This window comes from Loxodonta africana, chromosome 11, assembly GCF_030014295.1.
Source record: "Loxodonta africana isolate mLoxAfr1 chromosome 11, mLoxAfr1.hap2, whole genome shotgun sequence".
NCBI classification, from domain to species: domain Eukaryota; kingdom Metazoa; phylum Chordata; class Mammalia; order Proboscidea; family Elephantidae; genus Loxodonta; species Loxodonta africana.
The window spans coordinates 72,415,409-72,429,082 of NC_087352.1; the positions used below are offsets into that span (position 1 = coordinate 72,415,409).

At 44.0% G+C, this 13,674-nt stretch overlaps 1 pseudogene; it reads left to right on the forward strand.

Annotated features, from left to right (window-relative positions):
* Window positions 1–9,590: 9,590 nt before the first annotated feature.
* Window positions 9,591–11,120, forward strand: LOC100653823 (LIM homeobox transcription factor 1-beta-like; annotated as a pseudogene).
* The last annotated feature ends 2,554 nt before the right edge of the window (window positions 11,121–13,674 follow it).

Here is a 13,674-nt window from a genome sequence, read left to right on the forward strand (position 1 = left end):
GAACTTTCAGCGAAAAAAAAGTATGGTTTAGTTAAATCCATTTCAGCCTGGATATAAATGACTTCAGGCCATAGTGGTGAAAAACCTCATATTCCCAGGGACTTATTACATTTGTCTCTAAAGACCTAAGGATAATACAACATAATTAAACATGTGGCGCTTGCAGTGTCTGAAATGTGTTATCTGTAGGGTGGCTAGAGAGAAAAGAAATGGCATTCCTTTATTTTATTAAATGAAATTTTTAAAATGTGATTCTGGTTTTTAAATGTTTGACAAATCATTCTTATCTTTCTCTCAAATCCCAGAGAAGCGAGTTTTCCTAGACTCAGTTTTGGAAGCTCTGGAATCTAATTCCTGATGCAGTGCCCGAATGCCCCTTGCGTTGCTAAGTCGGGCAGCTTCTCAAGGCAGCTCTTTCCTCTGTTTGAAGGGTTGGTTATTGGAGGCGTCTTCTTCTTTTTTTTTTTTTTAATAATTTTTATTGAGCTTTAAGTGAATGTTTACAAATCAAGTCAGTCTGTCACATATAAGCTTATATACACCTTACTCCATACTCCCACTTACTCTCCCCCTAATGAGTCAGCCCTTCCAGTCTCTCCTTTCGTGACAATTTTGCCAGTTTCTAACCCTCTCTACCCTCCTATCTCCCCTCCAGACAGGAGATGCCAACACAGTCTCAAGTGTCCACCTGATACAAGTAGCTCACTCTTATCAGCATCTCTCTCCTACCCATTGTCCAGTCCCTTCCATGTCTGATGTGTTGTGTTCGGGAATGGTTCCTGTCCTGGGCCAACAGAAGGTTTGGGGACCATGACCACCGGGATTCCTCTAGTCTCAGTCAGACCATTCAGTCTGGTCTTTTTATGAGAATTTGGGGTCTGCATCCCACTGTTCTCCTGCTCCCTCAGGGGTTCTCTGTTGTGCTCCCTGTCAGGGCAGTCATTGGTTGTGGCCGGGCACCATCTAGTTCTTCTGGTCTCAGGATGATGTAAGTCTCTGGTTCATGTGGCCTTTCTGTCTCTTGGGCTCATAGTTATCGTGTGACCTTGGTGTTCTTCGTTCTCCTTTGATCCAGGTGGGTTGAGACCAATTGGTGCATCTTAGATGGCCGCTTGTTAGCATTTAAGACCCCAGACGGAGGCGTCTTCTTTATGTTGCTAGAGCCTTCGACCATGTCCCTACATCATTAGCCCTTGTTCTACCCTGTTTAATATAGAAAATCCCCTCTCATTCCTAGAAATGCCCCCAAATCCTGCTAATGTTTTCCATACCATAGATTTTCCAAACTTCTCCCCATTTTGGTTACAATATCCTGAACTGACTCAAACTTGACAATACCAGTCTTAAAATGTAAATCACAAATTAAATTCTACAGTATCTATTGAGTACCATGTGCCAGGTATATGCTAGGAATTGGGTATTATAAATAGATAATTAATAAATTTATAAAAACAATGTTCTTGTCCTCCAGAAGCATCTAGCTTATAACAGAACATTCCTGCTCCCTCTCTCCGTGCTTCTGTTTCTGCCCCACTCCAGTCTCCTTTTAAAGGGAGAGTTGTTCCTATGATTGATCAGCTCCCGTGACAGTCACTGGGCCATGTTTTACTAGGTGATGGGGCGACTGAGCCTTAAATACCACCACCCATTTGTGGTGCCCTCTCCCGCTTTCCTGTTTTACACAAAGGCAAGGCTTGGAACCTATTGGCAGGCCATTTCTACTTAAAATTATCTACTCAGGTAAGTGGACTCAGTGCCCTCTTGGGCTCTCTCCATCTCTCTCTCTCTCTGTCTCTTTCCCTCTGTCATATACCCACTCACCCACTCACCACTGAAGGTAGAGGTGGGAAGAATAAGAGTATCACTTTGACCTTGACCAAACTTGCTTATTCCAACTTAATTTTCCTAGTGGGTTCTACATTATGAATCAAAGGCATTGATCCAAATTTAATAAAATGGCACTTTACTCTCGTCCCATAACTGTTCTTTACAAATAGATTCCTCAGTCTGAGCTTTCATGAGGATATGGAGAAGGAGCATGATCTAGGCATTCCTGGTACCCTGTGCTTGATTCCATCATATGAGCACCAGAACTCTACCCAGAATTCCAACACTTACAAATCAGATACGATAAAATATATCCATGGGAGAAGAACCAATTTGTCATGGAGCCTCAAGGGCAGGAGGTTGGGAATTGAGGTGGAAGGTGGTAAGGGCAAGGTGCAAAAAGGATCAGAACCTTCCAGCAGGTGCAGCTGGAAGACTATGGAGAGAGATGGCATTCTATAAGGGGATGGGGAAACTGAATATATTTAGGGAATGGTGAGATCTCAAATTCAGTTGAAATATGTAGGAAGAGTTGAAAGAAGAATACTGGGAAAGGGAGCTAGCCAAGACATGGAGGGCTTTGACTACCCAGCCAAGGGTTTGCTTTTGGTCTGGTAGGCAATGAGTTGTCGAAGAGGGCTTGCACTTGGTCTGGTAGGCAGTAGGGAGTCATTGAGGGTTGAGATGTAGGATGTGGAAGTGGTCTCACCAAATAAGGTGATGGATCTAGCTATACGGGCCAGGGAGGAGGGGAAAGGGAGGATGGATACAGCGAGACCAGCAAGGAAACTCTATAGCATGACACCCAGACATGTCGGTGCAGCCCTGACTTCCTGCTCTTCGGAAGGGATTAATGCAGTGTCATCTCATGGCAACTCATGTGTACAAAGTAGAACTGTTCCATAGGGTTTCCAAGGCTGTGACCTTTTGAAAACAGATCACCAGGCCTGTCTTCTGAGATCCTCTAGGTGGGTTTGAACCACCAACCTTTCATCAAGTAGTTGAGTGCTTAACCATTTGTGCCATCCAGGGACTCCTAGACCCAGAGTAGACTCATCTTTTTAGCTGCCATGTCACACTCTTTGTTGACATGGTGCTTGGCATTAACTGAGATTGGCAAGTCTTTTTTTAGAGGATTTCTTTCAGCCCCCTACACTCACAATTTACAAGTGACTTGGGGGATGTCTGTGTAAAGCCCGATCTTTATCCTTGTGCAAATTAATCTTTTTTAGTGTTAACTTGGCATTCATTCCTGACTCCCAAGATCATTCTAAATCTCAACTCTGTGATCGATCACTTTGTATCTTCCTCCTAGCTCTGTTTTGTCAGAAAAATGGAGTAACCATCAAAGGTATTGTTAAAAATGCTTACATGGTAAAGCCAAAGACAGAATCCTGGAGCCATAATTGGAAGCTCCACTAATAGCATTAAACCTATTGGCCAACAGACTGCAGGAACATGGCTTCCTTGGAGGTAAGTCCACCTTTAGCCTCATCATGTAGACCATGGAGACCTCACAGTGACATCAAAGACTCAACCAAAAGCAAGGGGCTCTATGCATTCCCCTGGCCTCATGATGGAAAGGAGGTTCATATGACACTACTGTTCTTCTACATCGGCAAAGGTTACTCTTTGTTAATTCTATTTTTAAAGATATTTTCTTTTTTTTAAATACAAATAATTAGTTACCATAATTCTATACTGTTACTAGCTGTCATTGAGTGACTCCTGCTCATGATGACTCCATGTACAATGGAATGAAATGCTGCCTGGTCCTGCACTATTCCCCTAATTGGTTGTAGATTGGACTGCTGTGATCTATAGGGTTTTCACTGACTGACTTTTTAAAAAAACAGTATTTTATTGTGTTTTTGGTAAAAGTTTACATAGCAAGTTAGGTTCCAATTTGACGATTTCCACACAAAATGTTCAGTGACATTAGTTACAATGTGTCCACATTCCCTTTAATTGTGTTCTGGTTGTTCCATTTCCAGGACTCTAGTTTCCCTGCCCCCTTTATCTTCTCATTTTTGCTTTAGAGTAAGTGTTGACCTTTTGGTCTCATACAGATGGTTTTTTAGTAGAACACCACTCTTACGAGTAATATCCTTTATTTTGTGTGCCACCCTGCTATTCCACTAAAAGGTGATCTCAGGAGATAGGTTCAATTCAAGATTTAAAGAGTGTCTCAGGATAATAGTTTTATGGAATCCTTTGGCCTCAATTGGTACAGTTAGTCTGGCCCTTTTGAAGAATTTGAGTTTTGTTCTACATTTTTCTTCCATTCTATCCAGGTTTGACTGATTTTTGAAAGTAGATGACCAGGCCATTCTTCCTAGTCCATCTTAGTCTGGAAATTCTGCTGAAACCGCTTAGCATCACAGCAGCACGCAAGCTTCCTCTGACAGATGGGTGGTAGCTGCACATGAGGTGCGTTGGCTGGGAAGCAACCCGGACCTGCTGCATGGAAGGTGAGAATTGTACCATTGAACTGTCACAAACCAAAGCCCATTGCCATCAAGTCAATCCCGACTCAGCGACCCTACACCACTATTATCTCTCAATTCTATACTAAAGAGTGTTAGCAATAACTGGTAACATAGCACAGATATCATTGATTTAATTACTCATAGAACTTTCCTGATGGAATTCTTGTTTATTGTAATATTCAACAACCTGACAGTTTCAAAATGACCAAAACTGTATGTAAAGGAAAGGCAAGAAGCTTCACTGTGAGTGAACACATACTGCAAATTCCTTTCCATGGGCATTTCAGGAACCATTCTTAGGGAAAGGTGAGTGGTAGCAGAGACTAGGTCACCTGGTTTATAGAACAGTCAACTTGTTTTGGGTCACAAACTGCTTTAAATATGCTAAAGCATGACCCTGCATGATTTCACCTCCTCAAGTCTGATGTCCCTCAGCTGACTCAACCAACCCCTGAGCCATGGCCTGGGCTCCTCCTGGGCCAATTCGGTGTGTGTTCCTGACAGAACAGCTTGGCACAAGGGAGGAGGTTGGCAGCTGAGTTGTATGGGGTAAGCAAGAATCAGTATTCATAGAGGGGGCAAGGAAGTGACTAATAAAGCATTTACTTTTAGTACTTTGGGGATAGGGCCCGCCTTAGTATTAATACTGAAAGCAAGATGGAAGTCCTCTGGTTGTCTGTTGGTCAAGGACAGAGCAAGTCAGATACTGCAGCCAACTATTAGAAAGGCAAGTTTCTATGTAAAACTGGTATGAATCTATGGTTCTTCCGAGGCACCCCTGGGCGGACTCCAACCACCAATCTTTCAGTTAGCAGCCATGCACGTTAACCATTTGTACCACCCAGGGATTCCTGTCTGATATTTTTGGTATTTTTAATGATCTTAAAATGATCATACAAGGAAGGAGTGCAATATATTGCCCAATAGCAAATAAGATTGAAAGGGGAAAGCAAAAGTTAGAATTTCTATAGATTTTTACGACATGTCCCATAATATAACAACAATAATCAGGAAGTAAGTGATGGCCTATCACTGTACACCCGGGTATCTATGAATTTGAATCTTATTTTCCATCAAAAGATAATGCACACATAAGAAACCCGTGACTGAAATCTATTTCTTCATTAAAAGATATGGATAATTTAAATTGAACTACAACTTTGCAGGATAAATTGACAAAACTGGCTACTGATCAAAGATTGAAGATGAATTTTGAAAATACAGCATTAGTTGCTTCATTTTGGATGGAAGTTAAAAATGAATACTCTGAGCTTACTGAAATTGCTTTAAAACCTCTTCTGCCTTCCCATCGATGTACCTCTGTAAGGCTGATTCCTCTACTGGGAGTGTCATTACAATGAAACATAGAAAAGTTTATCCCCCAGAGTAGTGTTTTTGTCAATCCAAACTAGATTAGATAAACTAACAAGCTAGAAGCAAGCTGATTTGTCACATTAAAAACATTAAGCATTGATATATATGTTTTTTTGCTCAAACTATGTGCAGATCCCATCTTGAAGAGTGGTGTCTGGGGTCTTAAACGCTAGCAAGCAGCCATCTAAGATGCATCAATGAGTCTCAGCCCACCTGGATCAAAGGAGAATGAAGAACATCAAGGACACAAGGTAATTACAAGCCCAGGAGACAGAAAGGGCCACATGAACCAAAGACCATATCATCCTGAGACCAGAAAAACTAGGTGGTGCCCAGCTACAACCGATAACTGCCCTGACAGGGAACACAACAGAGAACCTCTGAGGGAGAAGGAGAACAGTGGGATGCAGACCCCAAATTCTCATAAAAAGACCAGACTTAATGGTCTGACTGAGACAAGAAGGACCCCAGTGGTCATGGCCCCCAGACCTTCTGTTGGCCCAGGACAGGAACCAGTCCCAAAGCCAACTTGTCAGACATGGATTGTAGTGGACAATGGGTTGGAGAGGGATGCTGCTGAGGAGTGATCTACTTGGATCAGGTGGACACTTGAAACTATGTTGGCATCTCCTGCCTGTATGGGAGATGGGAGGGTAGAGGGGCTTAGAAGCTGGCAAAATAGACACGAAAAGAGAGAGTGGAGGGAGGGAGCAGACTGTCTCATTGGGTGGAGAGTAATTGGGAGTATGTAGCAAGGTGTATATAAGTTTTTATGTGAGAGACTGACTTGATTTGTAAATTTGCACTTAAAGCACAATAAAAATTACTAAAAAATAAATTAAAAAAAAGTTTAGGGTTGCTATGAGTTGGGATCGACTCCATATCAATGTTTTTTTTTGGGGGGTAATGTAGTAAACAGTAAATAAAAGGCTTAAAAAAAACTGTGCAGAGGCATTTAATATGAAAAATCACAAAAGCATTCTGATGAGTTATGATTGTGGAATGACAGAAAGTCATGAGTGTAGTAGCAATTCTCCATATTCAGTACTTACACACACTCGTTCAATGAAGAATTTGTACGGTTTAAAAATTGTTTTCCCTTTCCATGTTTGCTCTGATTATATTTATTGAAATATAATTTTATGTCTGTTGAATCCAGTAAGGATATGGACTTAAATGTCGTATATCTGTTTTTTTCTCTCTCTCTCTCTTTTTTTTTTTGGTAATTTGCTTTCATTGTACTTTATAAGAGTATGGATCTACAACAAATCAGAAATTAAAAAAAAAAAAATCAATCCTTCCTTCTTCCCCAGGTGGACAAGAAGCAGCACAGGTGTAAAACTGTAGGAGCCAACATCTGCCTTCACAAAGAGCCATCTTTTGGCATTCTTGTTTTAGCTGTTCTCCCATTTACATTTTTTTTTTTCTGAAGTATTTTAAAGCAAATTCCAGCCGTCATATAATGACACATGCAAATACTTCAATATGTGTCTCTAAAAGTAAAGACTTAAAAACTTTGACCACAGCATCATAACATTCAACGAAATTAGGAATTTCTTATAGTATATAACCTGTTGCCATCGAGTCGATTCCCACTCATAGTGATCCTATAGGACGGGGTAGAACCATCCTATGGGGTTTTCAAGGAGTGGCTGGTGGATTTGAACTACTGACTTTTTGGTTAATAGCTGAGCTCTTAACCACTGCGCCACCGGGGCTCCTATAGTTCCTAATCCCTGATTTATACTCACTTTCCCTTGATTGTGCCAAAAATATATTTCTGTAGTTGGTTTGTTCAAATTAGGATGAAAACAAGGGTTACACACTGTATTTGGTTGATTACGTCTTAATTCCCTTTTGCCCTAACATTTCCCTCTCTTTTTTTGACCATATGTTTGTTGAAGAAGCAGTCATTGTTGCAGAATTTCCACATTTCTGAATTTGGCTGATCGCTTACTGAGGCTGTCTTTTAACTTGTTCTCCTGTCCTCTATAATTCCTATTACCTGGTAGTTTAGTTAGATCCAAAGACTTGATTAGATTCAGGCTCTTTTTTGTTTGTTTGTTTGTTTTCCAAGAGTACTTTATAGGTGGTACTGTGTGCTTCCAATTCTAACACCCCTTGAGACATAGAGGCCTGGTTGCTCACTTCTAGTGATGTTAAAATTGATTAGTGGGTTTAGTTTTTCACCCTAATCCATCCATTGTAATACCCTTCATCGATTTTTACTTAATAGTTAGCAGCCATTGATTGTTGCTACCTAGATCCATTATTTCACTGGGGATTTGCAAAGTGGTGATTTTTGTTATTATCTCATTGCTTCTTCATTTATTGGCTGGAACACTTCTGTAGAGAGAAACATTCCCTCTTTATTTGTTTATCGTGAAATACAGTCTATACAGGAAGGCAGGATAAATGCTTGATTCTTTCCCCTCCTTTGAACAATTTTCAGAATAATACATTTGTGCCTTAGCAACTTCCGCAGGTGAACCATTAACTTCGTTTTAATTATTTTTCAGTATCTATAACTCACTGATTATAATATATTCGATGTATTCCAAAACATTGTCATCCTTATTCAAATGGTCCCATCTCTGGGCAATGGGTGCTCCTTCAAGTTGACTCTTGGGTCTTTTTTTGTTGTCACCCAGTACAGTATTTGAGAAGTCCCTGTTTTCATGCATGAAGGCTCATCTTGTATACTCCAGCCCCAGACATGGACTCAGCCATTTCTCTAAGGAGCCCTGGTTCCTTTTAGTGGGGTTGGCATTTATAGGCCATAGCCTGTGCTACAAGCCCAGCTTCTTTAACCGCACATCTCATGGACTGGAAGAGCTCCCCAGGGACTGAATATATTGGAGTTTGGGGCCAAGGCCTTTGTTTTGTTTTGAGAGCCCGGTATACATGTCATCCTCAGGGAACCCAAGAGGAGAGAGAGAACTGGGTTTCCTGACCTCATATCAGAAAATAGCAGTTTGTATCACTCCCTGAAACATCTAGATGATTCATTCATTCAAGAAATACTTAACAAGTGCCTATTATATCTATTGTCCCGGCAGCAGACACTCAGGGAACTGGGCTTTTAATGAGGAGAGGAAAACAGCACACACGTACACGTGATGAGGGTGTGGGGGGCTGCTTTTTCTGGACAGTGAGCTCTGATAAATGTTTGAGCAGAGACTTGAAGAAAGTGAGGCAGGATGCCAGGCAGAAGTCTCAGGGGAATGTGTTGGGGCAACTCAGGAGTGTGTGAGAGCTCCAAAACTGAGGTGCCTGACTTGTATCAGAATGATCAGCCCAGGTCTGAGCCCCGACTCCATCTTAGCTTTTGCTCATCTCCCCTGCAAGTCAAAACCTTAGTCAGACTTAGAACCAAAACCAAACCAAACCCATTACCGTCGAGTCGATTCCAACTCATAGCAACCCTATAGGATAGAGTAGAATTGCCCCAATACGGTTTCCAAGGAGAACCTGGTGGATTCGAACTGTCAACCTTTTGGTTACCAGCCATATCTCTTAACAACTATGCCACCAGGGTTCCCAGGTTTAAGTACATAAGAATTCCTCCTGCAATCATCAAGCCCTTAGACAGACTTAAGTAGGTAACAAAGGAAATGTTTTTTCTGTGGTTAAAGATATGGAAAGAATGTTCCTAAGGGAGGGTCATGACAAAAGACACATCAGGAATCCCCTCAGCAGCCCTCAGGAAATGTTTATAATTACCTTGTGCCCACACTGTAGAACCCCCCTTAGTCATATATTTAAACTAACCAATCCAAAATGCCCACATTCATGTTTCCAGCCAATCACTGTGTCATGGATTGAATTGTGTCCGGTATTGCATGATTTTCCCATAGGTTGTAAATCCCGCCTCTGTGATGTTAATGAGGGGGGATGGGCGGCAGTTGTGTTAGTGAGGCAGCTCAATCTGCAAGATTGAATTGTGCCTTGAGGCAGTTTCTCAAGATATAAAAGAGAGAAGTGAGCTGAGAGACAGGGGGACCTCTTGCCACCAAGAAAGCAGTGCCAGAAGCAGACTGCGTCCTTTGGACCCGGGGTCCCTGCACAGAGAAGCTCCTAGTCCGGGGGAAGATTGATGAGAAGGCTGACAGAGAGCGAAAGCCGCTCCCTGGAGCTTACGCCCTGAATTTGGACTTTTAGCCTACTTTGGTGTGAGGTGATAAATTTGTCTTTGGCGAACTGCGCCAAGATGCTGGACGGCATCAAGATGGAGGAGCACGCCCTGGGCCCCGAGCTTGCCACTCTAGGGGTGCTGCTGGGCTCTGACTGCCCGCATCCCGCTGTCTGCTAGGGCTACCAGCGGCCCATCTCCGACCGCTTCCTGACGCCAGTCAACCAGTCGTCCTGGCACGAGGAGGGTTTGCCGTGTACGGCCTGTCAGCAAGCCCTCACCACCAGCTGCTCCTTCCGGGAGCCGAAACCGACTGCTGACAAGACTACCGACAGCTCTTCACTGCCAAGTGCAGCGGCTGCTCGGAGAAGATTGCACCCACCAAGTTCGTGATGCGGGCGCTGGAATGCGTGTATCACCTGGGCTGCTTCTGCTGCTGCGTGTGTGAGCGGCAGCTACACAAGGGCAGTGCGTTTGTGCTTAAGGAGGGCCAGCTACTGTGCAAAGGGTGATTACTGGGAGGTGAAGGACCTGCTCAGCTTCGTGAGCCCCAACGAGTCTGACTCTGGCCAGGTTGTGTCCCCTATAGTGAAGAGTGCGGACGAGGATGGAGACATGAAGCAGGCCAAGGGGCAGGGCAGCCAAAGCAAGGCGAGCGGGGGCAACCTGAAGGACCCACGTAGGCCCAAGCGACCCTGGACAATCCTTATCACGCAGCAGCGAAGAGCCTTCAAGGCCTCCTTTGAGGTCTCCTCCAAGCCCTGCAGAAAGGTCCGAGAGACACTGGCGGCAGAGATGGGCCCCAGCGTTCGTGTAGTCCAGGTCTGGTTTCAGAACCAAAGAGCAAAGATGAAGGCGCAATGGCACCAGCAGGAGCAGCAGAACTCCCAGCGGCCGGGCCAAGAGGTCCTGTCCAGCCGCATGGAGGGCATGATGGCCTCCTACACACCGCAGGCCCCACCACAGCAGCAAATCGTGGCTATGGAGCAGAGCCCCTACGGCAGCAGTGACCCCTTCCAGCAGGGCCTCACGCCACCCCAAATGCCGGGGAATGACCCCTTCTCCCAGGACATGGACATTGATACCTCTTTAACCTTCCTCAGCGACTGCTTCCTCAGCTCCTCAGACATGGGCTTCCTGCAGACCCGCATGGGGAACCCCATCAACCTCTACTGCAGACAGAGTTCGTACTTGGCCTCTTGAGGGCTAGCTGGGCGACAGGGATGCTTTGCCTGGGGCCTGGGGGACAACAGGCCCCCGTAGCCAGCCTTGCCCTCCTGGCCTGCCACCCACACAGACTCTACAGACAGCTATATGGTGCCCTCCCCTTGGCCAGCTGAGCCTGGCTGAAGTGCCACTGGCACAGCCCAACAGGAAGATGGGCACAGTCTGGCCAGGGGCTGTGTCCTGCCCACAGGGAGCTTGTCACCCCCAGGGACCCAGAGCTCTCCCACACTCACCTCCCAACCCCACCTTGGCCTCCATCACCTCCTTCACCCTCCCCATTCCTTTTTTGGGAAGCTTAAACTCTTTATTTTTTTAAACTTCCCAAAAAAAAAAAAAAATTCGCTTGTGGTATTTCTGATACAGCAGCAGCACTAGGTAACTAAGACACTAGGTAAAGCCCTCGCTTTGAGTTGTCCCGCCTCCTGCTTACCTAATCTCACAGCCTCTAATCAGAATGTTGTATTTTACCTCATAAAAATGCCTCTGTAACTTCACCATGTTGGAGCATTTAGTTTTACTTTGTGAGATCCAACGTGTTCCCAGTTGGAACTGTCTCAGACCTTCGATAAATCTCTTTACTTTTATTTTTTAGCAGAGTACCATTCTTACTCTTTGACAGGAGTATGCTCACTGTGATTTCTAACACGAAAAGACACTGACAAATTCTTTACCAGCCAAGGCTTCAACATTTCTTATCAGTCACAAAATATTTTCTCACAGTAAAGTTGAAACGTTTACAGCTTGCCTTTCAATAGAGATCTTTTATATGGTGACATGTATGCCATCACTTTGTAATGTCTTGCAAGATATGTCATCTTTTCCCCCAACACTCATATTCTTAAAAATAACATCTATTTCCATAAATCATTGATGCTTATTATAGCACACATGGAAAGCACAAAAAAGAACACAACAAAATAAAAGTAGAAGAAAACAGTAGCTAGCCATCTGTGACCCCTGCCTCCCACCCAGAACTAATCTCTGTTAGCATGGCAGCTCGTGCCTTTCCATTCTTTTTACAAAAATGCTGTCCAGCTGTGAGTTCTGGACCTTGCTTTCCTGCTTTCAGACATGGTGCTCTGTGGCTGTAGAGATTTCTAGCTTATATCTGCTCAATAGTTGTTTGTCAGAGCGGAAGTTTCTTGTTGAGGTATACCTGCTGACTCAAACTATCCCTGCAAAGCTAGGGGACATTTTGGTGTGCGCAGTGCCACCGTCCTTCCCTATCTCAAGGGGGACAGCCACTAGGTCCTGCTCTTTCCATATCTCCAACCAGTTCTTGCTTCTTTGTCAGGCAGAAGTGATAAGAAGAATCTGTCCTCACCTGTTATAGATCGAATTGTGATCCCCCTGCCCAAAAATGTGTTGTAAATCCTAACCCTGTGGATGTAATTCCATTGGGGAATAGGGATTTGTTTGTTATGTTAATGAGCCCATATCAATGAAGAGTGTGTCTTAACCCAATCACTTTTGAGAGATGAAAGGAGCAGATTAGGCACAGAAGAAAGCAAGCACAAATGGGAAAGGATGGATCCCAAGTGGAGATCTCCAAGGAATGCTAAGAATGCTAGAGAAGCTGAGACAAGAATTTTCCTCCAGAGCAGGTAGAGAGAGCCTTCCCTTAGAGCCAGCACTCTGACTTTGGACGTCTACCTTCCTAAACTGTGAGAAATTAATTTCTGTTCCTTAAAGCCATGCACTTGTGGCATTTCTGTTACTGCAGCACTAAGAAACCAAGACATCACCTCGCCATTTCTCCTTCCTGCCAAAAGAGGTCATGTCGGGGGGGATGAGGCAGGCAATATTTCAAAGGCAACAACAGAGCCAGAATTTAAGGCTAATCAATTCTTCTTAAAAAGAAATAATTCATTTTAGTGTGAAATGGAGTTTTCATTTACTGGGTTTTCTTTCATCACCTGAGGCCATGGGTGGCATTATTACAGAGGACCTGTTCACTTGCTTAAGTCTCATTACCATTTTTCCAAGCACTTGTACATGCAAGATGCTCTTAACAAATTTAGACATGTGTGGAGAGCAGAAGGGCTGTTTATTCAGAGCTTGCTATAGCAGGGGGTCAGCCACCATCACTTGTGGCTGGCAGGGAGCGGGAATGTTTTACAGCGAAAGCAAGGGAAAGCTCAGGCCGGCCCTGATAGGAGGTTGTTGACATGGTGAAGCTGAAGGCTCCTGTGTGATTGGTTGGGAAGCATACTTGGCTTTTTCTGGTTGGTCCTGATTTGGAAGCCCACAAAAGGAAGCTGCAGTCACTGACCTGGCTGTCCTGAATGATTGCTACAGGGGCTGTGGTTGGGCTTCTGGGGCTTATTGCTTTAAGGCTTGTGGGTCAGAGTTCTATTGTCATATATGGCCCAGCCATTGTCCATTTGTATATTCAGTCTCTCACACGCTGTCCAAAATGTGTTGACAATTTGCAAGCAGTGAGAGAAAGAGATTTCCTTTTGGAACTGAGTTCTGTGGGGCTGGGTGGAGTAGGAAAAACAGCACAGATGTTAGGGGCCCCAAGTTTGAAACCCAGCTGGGTGAGATTCAAAATGGAAAAATATACCCATCTCATAGGGCTGTTGAGGGAACTAGAAGTATAAATGTAAAAGGCCTTCTGCAATG